Genomic DNA, 10,228 nt, shown 5'->3' with positions numbered 1-10,228 from the left:
TCATTTCTTCGTGAAATCCTGTTTCCCCACTCAGCTCCCCCGCCTCCACTCAGTGGCACCGGCCCTGCAGCTTCAGGCGGCAGGCGTCAAAGGCAACCCAAGGAAAGAACCTAAGAACCTCGTTTGGAGGGATGTCAGCTTGGGCCAGCCCAGCCGCACCCCGCAGGGCTCAGGTTTGGAACTGGTGAGGGTGTGTGGTGGGGGTGTGCAGAAGGGTAAGACCGAGGTAGAGGGTTGGGGAGGGGAGAGAGAGAAAGTCTGGGGGGAGCGGGAAAGCTTGGGGAGATGAGGGGATGTGTACATGTGAGAGAGAGCGTGGGGTCCCCAGGCAGGGCAGGAGGTGGTGGAAACGGGGTGAACTCCGTGGGCTGTGTGAGGACTGTCCATAGTGGGTCCCAACCCCCTCTCTCTGCTGGAGTTTCCTAGCCCTTCCCCCCGCTCCAAGACTGAGGCAGCAGGCAGGAGCCCCTACCTTCCCTCCCTGTCCTGTGCCACACTTCTGGGGCCAAGCCCAGCCCCCTTGAGCCAGGCCCCGCCAGACTCCAAGCCCACCCTAGAACCCTCCTCCTGTGTGGAGACTCTGTTGCCCCGCTTTGGACACAGATTGGCAACCTGCCTCACCCCGCCCCCCTTCGCTGGGGCTTCCATCTTAATTTATTCTCAATAATAAAGACTTCATGATGATCTCTGCAGGAATGTGTCTTTTCCTGAAAGGAGGATCATGTCTGTCAACTCACTGGGTCCTCATGAAAAATATGACAGCTCCATAGTCCCCATTTTAGGGATGGGAACACTAAATCTCAGGGAAGGTAGGCCAGGGCTTCCCAAGAGCTGCAGTACTGACATTCTGGACTGGATCACTCTTGGTTGTAGGGGGCTGTCCTGCCCATTGTAGGATGTTTAGCAACCCTGGTTTCTACCCAATAGATGCCAGTTGCTTGCCCCCTCTTCTGTTAGGACAATCAAAAATGTTAACTGGGCTGGGCTCGGTGGCTCACGCTTGTAATCCCAGCACTTTGGGAGTCCGAGGCGGGCAGATCACAACGTCAGGAGATCGAGACCATCCTAGTGAACACGGTGAAACCCCGTCTCTACTAAAAAAAATACAAAAAATTAGCTGGGCATGGTGGCGGGCACCTGTAGTCCCAGCTACTTGGGAGGCTGAGGCAGGAGAATGGCGTGAACCCAGGAGGCGGAGCTTGCAGTGAGCCGAGATCGTGCCACTGCACTCCAGCCTGGACGACAGAGCCAGACTCTGTCTCAAAAAAAAAAAAAACAAAAAAACCCAGAAAACTCTTTCCCAGCCATGGTCAGAGATGGGACTGAAAAGGGCCCAAGCCAATCTAGTTAGGAGTGATCATTGCAAGGTACAGAAACCCGACTCTCCTAGCTTGGCCAAGAAGGCCAGATATCATGAGGACACTGGGGTGTTCAAGTAGTGGGCTTAGGACAACTAGAGCCAGGCATGCAGACCCTCTTAGGATCTTTTCTCTTATTAGTCACCACTGTCACACCCTCAGCATGGAAAACACAGCAGCCAGCTGCTGGCAAGTTCTGTACCTCACAGCTCCAGCCCCTGGAGCTACCAGTCCCTCGCTCTGCCCCCAGCGCAAATATCTCTGGGGTAGGATTCGTTGCCTCATTTTAGGTCAAGTGTCCATGTTAGGCCAGTCACCCAAGGCTGGGGCAGTGTCCTGGGGGTGAAAGTCTGTGGGTTCAGCGTGGGTCATCTCAGAACAAGGCAGATCCCCTGGGATGTAGGGAGAGGAAAAGGCAGGTTTCAGGAGAAATGATGTAAACTTCCCCACCCCACCTCCATCACAACAAACAGACTCTTTTGGAGGTAGATTAGGCTCGACTGGCTGAGCACTGGCTCAGGGAGGGAGGGCCTCCAGGCGTGATCTGGCCTGCAGCCAAGTTTGATTTGTCCCACATAGTGTTTTGAAAAAATGCAAATTAGTTGCCAATATTCACCAGTCAGGAGATTTCACACTAGAATCTCTTTTTCTGACTCCTCCTTAAAAATAAAAATTCTAGCCACAGAGAGTCTGAAGTGTAAATGTGTTCATGGTCACGAGCTTCACAGCCTGGGCAGGGAGGGTGCTGACTGTGACCCTGCGGAGGCCTCAAGGTGGCCAGTCCTTCTCTTAGGAGAGCTGCCTCCGTTCAAGGGCTGTACCAAGATTTTTCACCCTAGGCTGCCATCAAAGGGAGGGTGAGAGATTCATCCAAGCACTCTGCTCTTCAACCTGGATCCTTTCCCAGACTTCTCCCCTGGGCTCATTACATAAATGTTTATTTACACCTGTTCTTCCCCTAAAAGATTCAAGAAGGTTTCAGCTGAAGGAGCCACATAACATAGGAGTAAGGAGGAAATATTTTAACTCTGACTCCTACTGTAATGCTGTTATTATTACTTGTCTCTAAGCCTCCTGGCAGCGAGAGGGAAAGGGGAAACACAAAGAGGTCTTTATTTGTTTATTTATTTTATTCATTTATTTATTTTGAGATGTTTTGCTCTTGTTGTGCAGGCTGGAATGCAATGGTGCAATCTCAGCTCACTGCAACCTCCGCCTCCTGGGTTTAAGCAATTCTCCTGCCTCAGCCTCCCAAGCAGCTGGGATTACAGGCATGCACCACCATGCCCAGCTAATTTTGTATTTTTAGTAGAGATGGGGTTTCTCCATGTTGGTCAGCCTGGTCTCGAACTCCCGACCTCAGGCGATCCACCTGCCTCAGCCTCCCAAAGTGCTGGGATTACAGGCGTGAGCCAGCATGCCCAGACTTTTTATTTCTTTTTTAGAAATGGGTTCTTGCTATGTTGCCCAGGCTGGTCTTGAACTCCTGGGCTCAAGCAATCCTCCCACCTCTCAAAGTGCTGGGATTATAGGCATGAGCCACCACACCTGGCCCATCTTTTTATTGTTATGTGATAGAAGGGAGAGATTCACTCTTCATGAAAGACAAATTATTATTATTATTATTATTATTTTTTTTTTTTGAGACAGAGTTTCGCTCTTGTTGCCCAGGCTGGAGTGCAATGCGCGATCTCGGCTCCCTGCAACCTCTATCTCCCGGGTTCAAGCGATTCTTCTGCCAGTAGCTGGGATTACAGGCACGTGCCACCATGGTCAGCTAATTTTGCATTTTTAGTAGAGACGGGGTTTCACCATGTTGGTCAGGCTGATCTTGAACTCGTGACCTCAAGTGGTCCACCCGCCTTGGCCTCCCAAACTGCTGGGATTCCAGGAGTGAGCCATGGCACCCAACCTTTTTCTGGTTCTAAATAGGAAAAAGAAATGCTTCAGATGGGATAGTAAAAGCAACACAGTGAAGGGGAGGGAAGGTTTGACCCAGATGGCAGAGTCTACAGAAACAGGCCATTGCCCGTGGAGGCAGAATGTTTCTTCCATCTGCCAGGGGATGTCAGAGGACTGGACTAGGAGCGATTCGAGGTCAAGACTTGATAATAGTAAATCCTATAAAACCATTGATTTAAATTGCACATCCTCGGGCAAGTTTCCTGAGCTCTCAGAAACACAACCACACATTTTTGTGTCAGGTACTGAGAATCACAGATGATTAAAGCCCACATAAATGTCCCCTGCCGGTGTCTGGCGTTGTGCTCAGCTCCTGTCAGGTTCTCCATACAGACCTGTTCACTTCTTTTTTTTTTTTGAGACGGAGTCTCACTCTGTCGCCAGGCTGGAGTGCATTGGCGCGATCTCGGCTCACTGCAACCTCCGCCTCCCAGGTTTGAGCAATTTTCCTGCCTCAGCCTCCTGAGTAGCTGGGACTACAGGCGTGCGCCACCACACCCAGCTAATTTTTGCATTTATTTTTTTTTTTTTTTTGAGACGGAGTCTCACTCTGCCGCCCAGGTTGGAGTGCAATGGCCGGATCTCGGCTCACTGCAAGCTCCGCCTCCCGGGTTCAAGCCATTCTCCTGCCTCAGCCTCCCGAGTAGCTGGGACTACAGGCCCCCGCCACCGCACCCGGCTAGTTTTTTTTTTGTATTTTTTAGTAGAGACGGGGTTTCACCGTGTTAGCCAGGATGGTTTCGATCTCCTGACCTCGTGATCCGCCCGTCTCGGCCTCCCAAAGTGCTGGGATTACAGGCTTGAGCCACCGCGCCCGGCCAATTTTTGCATTTTTAGTTGAGACAAGGTTTCACCATGTTGGCCAGGATGGTCTCAATCTCTTGACCTTGTGATCTGCCCACCTCGGCCTCCTAAAGTGCTGGGATTACAGGCATGAGCCACCATGCCCATCTGAGCCCTGTTCATTTTCATATCACTCCTGCCCTACCTCCCTCACTGGGTGATGGCAGATGTCGAAAGAGATAGTGGGGAAGAAAGCACTGTATAAAAGCCGTGTATCACATAGCTACCCTCTTTTTTTTTTCTTTCTTTTTTTTCGAGAAGGAGTCTCGCTCTATCCCTAGGCTGGAGGGCAGTGGCACGGTCTTGGCTCACTGCAACCTCTGCCTCCTGGGTTCAAGCCATTCTTCTGCCTCAGCCTCCCAAGTAGCTGGGATTACAGGCATGTGCCACCATGCCCAGCTAATTTTTGTATTTTTAGTAGAGATGGGGTTTCACCATGTTGGCCAGGCAGGTCTTGAACTTCTGACCTCGTGATCCACCCGCCTCAGCCTCCCAAAGTGCTGGGATTACAGGCATGAGCCACTGCGCCTGGCCCATAGCTATCCTCTTGAACTCTACAGAGGCACGTTGCATACCTAGGCCTGGCACCAAGAATGTAATGGAGAAGAGGATATCCCTGCATCAGAAGAGCTCACAAACTGGAGGGTACAGAGGTATAAACAGACAAATTATTATTAGTAGTAGTAGTGTTTTTTTTTTTTTTTGAGATAGAGTCTCACTCTGTTGCCCAGGCTGGAGTACAGTGGCACAATCTTGGCTCACTGCAACCTTGGTCTCCCGGATTCAAGCGATTCTCCTGCCTCAACCTCCCGAATAGCTGGGACTACAGGCAAGTGCCACCGTGCCCAGCTAATTTAGTAGTAGTATTTTTTGTGAGGGAGTGTTACTCTGTTGCCTAGGCTGGAGTACAGTGGTGTGATCTCAGCTCACTGCAACCTCCGCCTCCCAGGTTCAAGCAATCCTCCTGCTTCAGCCTGCCAAGTATCTGGGACTACAAGTGCACGTCACCATGCTAGGGTAATTTTTGTATTTTTAGTAGAGACTGGGTTTTGTCATGTTGGTCAGGCTGGTCTCGAACTCCTGACCTCAAGTGATCCGCCCACCTTGGCCTCCCAAAGTTCTGGGATTACAGGTGTGAGCCATTGTGCCCGGCCAACAGACAAATTATAAAACTGTACCTGCCGCAAGAGACGTATGTGTGCAGAACTAAAAACAGAACCGAAGAAGTGTCTAATTCTTGGGGAAGGGGGTTGTCAAGGAAGGCGTCCTGGAGGATATGACTAGTAATCTGGGTTCTGGAGGTGGAATAAGAGTTTTCCCTGCAAAGGGAAAAGAAGGCTGCAAGTATTAAGCCACGGACTCCGGAGAGAACCTAGTCCTTTCTGAAGACTGTGAGTGGTGTGGCCAAAACACAGAATGCAAGTGAGCCAGTGGCAGGAGAGCAGCGGGATTAGGCATCCAGAAAGTGGCTTTTCAAGGAAGGCTTAGACCCGGACAGAGAACCCGATGACCTTCCCATTACCACCTACTCGAGGAAGCCTTCCCTGGCCCTACCAGCGGCTTTCCACAATGCTAATCTTGTGTCGTGATTTTGTTCACGTCAGTGGAGAGCAGTGACCGCATCCTCTCATCTTGGCTTGCAGCCTGCCTGGCACTGGGCAGGGCCTCCTTGAAAGCTTGCCTGTGGCAAGAATGGGGCTAGTTTCTTTGGAATTCCTGCCAGGGGTTGCCTGTTTGCTTAGAAACCAAGATTTCAGAAGGGCTTGGAGGTTTCCTGGGCATCACACTGTGTGCAGGTTTTTAAAATGCTTTGAGAGGTTTTGCAGAGTCCTGGGAGCTTTCCCATCATCTGAGAGCTGTCAGGATGGGGAAGGGCAGGTGTGTCAGGGTTCAACTCAGAACAGGAGGACAGGAGGCGGGAATGTACAGGGTCCCTGAGTAAGAATGGCTGCAATGTTCAGATTCCAGCCCTGGAGGGTGGCACAGGCTCCTCATTGTTCCGCCCCCACAGTTCTCCACACTGGCTGAGTAGGAAGGGCTTGGGAAGGCTGAGAGACCAGCTTTGGGAGAAGAGCAAAGGCTACAGGCTCTCTCAAAAGACTATCACAGTCCCAGTCAACCACCCTTTCAGAGAACCCCTGGTAGGCAGAGCTTTTTTCTCCTTCCCTCATAAGGTACAAAGGGCTCAGTATTTGGAGCCTGGAGACCTGAGTGTCCAGCTACTGATTCACTGTGTGAACCTTGGCAGCTCCATTTCCCTCTATTTCTGCAGCTATAAACAGCTGGAACTGATGAGAAAGTCAGAGCAAATCATGGAAGGATACATAAAAATCATACCTAAAAAAGGAAATCAGAGTGCCAAGGCAACAATTTGAATGGCTAACATGGACTGAGCTCATGGACTAGCAATTGCCCGTTGCAGTTTTTTGTTTGTTTGCTTTGAGGCAGAGTTTCACTCTTTCGCCCAGACTGGAGTGAAGTGGTACAATCTCAGCTCACTGCAACCTCTGCCCCTTGGGTTCAAATGATTCTCCTGCCTCAGCCTCCCGAGTAGCTGGGATTATAGGTGCCCACCATGATGCCCAGCTAATTTTTGTATTTTTAGTTGAGATGGGGTTTTGCCATGTTGGCCAGGCTGGTCTTGAACTCCTCACCTCAGGTGATCTGCCCGCCTCAGCCTCCCAAAGTGCTGAGATTACAGGTGTGAGCCACTGTACCTGGCCCCCATTGCATTTTTTTTTTTTTTTTTTTTTTTTTTTTTTGGTGAGACAGAATTTCGCTCTTGTCACCCGGCTGGAGTGCAATGGTGTGATCTTGGCTCACTGCAACCTCTGCCTCCCGGGTTCAAGTGATTCTCCTGCCTCAGCCTCCCAAAGTAGCTGGGATTACAGGCGCCCACCACCACGCCCAGCTAATATTTTTGTATTTTTAGTAGAGACAGGGTTTCACCATGTTGGCCAGGCTGATCTTGAACTCCTGACCTCGTGATCTGCCCGCCTCGGCCTCCCAAAGTGTTGGGATTACAGGCATGAGCCACCGTGCCTGGCCCCCATTGCATTCTTATGGCAACCATGCAAGTGGGTCCTCACTGCTGTTCACCAAAGGTTTCTGACTCTCCAGCTGTCAGCATATGGTAGGATTAAATTTCCCTGCCTCCTTGTGATGAGTGGGGCCATATGACTAGTTTTGACCAATTAGTTGTAATTAGAAGTGAGTACAGGCTGAAGCATCTAATGGCTAGTCCACAATTTGTCACTCCCTCCTTTCCTCTGCCACATGACTAGCAATGCACTAGAAGGCAGCCTGGGTCCCAGAGGGAAGAGGGCACAGAGCAGAGCCTTAGTGGACCCAAATTACTGTGGACATGAGACATGGATGAGAAATCAATGTATCATCGCGGCCAGGTCTGGTGGCTCAGGCCTATAATCCCAGTACTTTGGGAGGCTGAGGTAGGAGGATCACTTGAGGCCAGGAGTTTTAGACCAGCCTGGGCAACATGGCAAAACCCTGTCTCTATAAAAATTAGAAAAATTAGACTGGGCGCGGCTCATGCCTATAATCCCAGGACTTTGGGAGGCTGAGAAGGGTGGATCACTTGAGGTCAGAAGTTTGAGACCAGCCTAATCAACATGGTGAAACCTTGCCTCCACTAAAAATACAAAATTAGTTGGGTGTGGTGGCCCACACCTGTAATCCCAGCTACTTGGGAGGCTAAGGCAGGAGAATTGCTTGAAACTGGCAGGCAGAGTTTGCAGTGAGCCGAGATCATGCACTCTAGCCTGGGCAACAAGAGCAAAACTCCATCTCAAAAAAAAAAAAGGAAAATTAGCTGGGTGTGGTGGCACATGCCTGTAGTCCCAGCTACATGGGAGACTGAGGTGGGAGGATCACCTGAGCCTGGGTAGGTCGAGGCTACAGTGAGCTGTGATTGCACCACTGCACTCCAGCTTGGGCAACAGAGTGAGACCCTGTCTCAAAAAAAATAAATAGCCTGTAATCCCAGCACTTTGGGAGGCTGAGACGGGCGGATCACGAGGTCAGGAGATCGAGACCATCCTGGCTAACATGGTGAATCCCTGTCTCTACTAAAAAATACAAAAAAAAAAAACTAGCTGGGTGAGGTGGCGGGCGCCTATAGTCCCAGCTACTCGGGAGGCTGAGGCAGGAGAATGGCGTGAACCCGGGAGGCGGAGCTTGCAGTGAGCTGAGATCTGGCCACTGCACTCCAGCCCGGGCAACAGAGCGAGACTCCGTCTCAAAAAAAAAAAAAAAAAAAGGCCAGGCGCGGTGGCTCAAGCCTGTAATCCCAGCACTTTGGGAGGCCGAGACGGGCAGATCACGAGGTCAGGAGATCAAGACCATCCTGGCTAACACAATGAAACCCCGTCTCTACTAAAAATACAAAAAAATTAGCCGGGCGTGGTGGCGGTGCCTGTAGTCCCAGCTACTTGGGAGGCTGAGGCAGGAGAATGGCGGGAACCCGGGAGGCGGAGCTTGCAGTGAGCTGAGATCACGCCACTGCACTCCAGCCTGGGCGACAGAGCGAGACTCTGCCTCAAAAATAAATAAATAAAATAAATAAATAAATAAATAAATAAATAAATATGTTATCAGCCACTGGGATTTGGGAATGGTTGTTACTGCAGCATAACTTGACTTGTCCTGACTAATATAATCTCCATTTTACAGATGAGACGGGAGCTCAGGGGGATTGACTTGTTTGGAAATCACATAGTTTAACAAACCCAGGCTTGAAGGACTCCAGAGCCTATGCCACTTGTCTGGGAGGTCACCAAGATGGTTTTGTGGTTGAGTGGAGGCCTCTGTTCTCTGAGGCCACTTCCAGGCCTATGGATCTTTTCTTTGATGGGAAAGCATCATATGTATAGATAGGAGAGGGCCATTGTCACTTTGGGCCCCTAGAGGGCAGCTGAACCTTGGCCTGTAATTACTGGGCAGGCAGTGTCCTCTAAGCCTCTAAGCAGGGCAGATGGGCAGGAGGATGTGGAGATGAACAAGACTCAGGCCTTGCTCTCAAAGCCCTAACAGCCTGGCAGGGAGCAAGATGGAGGAATTGTAGCTCTTGAAGTAGAAGAGACCGACCACATGAGGGCATCTGATCCCTATTTTAAAAGGCAACTGAGTCCCAGAAGCACAAGTTAATCTGACAGACGTTGCCTGGTGAATCGTTGGCCAAAGTGGGGAGAGAACCCAGGGCCCCTGATTTCAGCCCTAGGCTGCTTATCTCACAGAGATCATGTAATCCAATGGGGCTGGACCCAGGAAAGTCTCCATTGCTCCAGTCTGTCCTGGCAGAGCTGTGCCCTCTCCTTCCCAGCACCCTCTGTTCTTCCTTAAGTCAGGCCGGTCCTGAGGGCCTCAAAGCAAGGAAGCACCAGATAGCTCCCCTCCCCCATCCACTGGGATCCCAGCAGGTTGCCCTGGTAACCAGAGCCCAGCCAAGTTTGAGAACCTAAAGCTGTAAGGGGAGAGAAAGGATAAGAAGAGGGATGGGGGCCGGGTGTGGTGGCTCACACTTTTAATCTCAGCACTTTGGGAGGCTGAGGTGGGCAGATCACGAGGTCAGGAGATCAAGATCATCCTGGCTAACATGGTGAAACCCTGTCTCTACTAAAAATACAAAAAAATTAGCTGGGCATGGTGGCAGATGCCTGTAATCCCAGCTACTCAGGAGGCTGAGGCAGGAGAATGGTGTGAACCCGGGAGGCAGAGCTTGCAGTGAGCTGAGATGGCGCCACTGTACTCCAGCCTCGGCAGCAGAGCGAGACTCCGTCTCAAAAAAAAAAAAAAAAAGAAAAAAAAAGAAGAGGGATGGGGCCGGGCGCAGTGGCTCAAGCCTGTAATCCCAGCACTTTGGGAGGCCGAGACGGGCGGATCACGAGGTCAGGAGATCGAGACCATCCTGGCTAACACGGTGAAACCCCGTCTCTACTAAAAAATACAAAAACTAGCCGGGCGAAGTGGCGGGCGCCTGTAGTCCCAGCTACTCGGGAGGCTGAGGCAGGAGAATGGCGTGAACCCGGGAGGCGGAGCTTGCAGTGAGC

The sequence above is a fragment of the Theropithecus gelada genome, chromosome 10 (genome assembly GCF_003255815.1).
Source record: "Theropithecus gelada isolate Dixy chromosome 10, Tgel_1.0, whole genome shotgun sequence".
Lineage (NCBI taxonomy): Eukaryota > Metazoa > Chordata > Mammalia > Primates > Cercopithecidae > Theropithecus > Theropithecus gelada.
The sequence above is the reverse complement of the archived record's forward strand: the minus strand, read 5'-3'. Positions refer to the sequence as shown.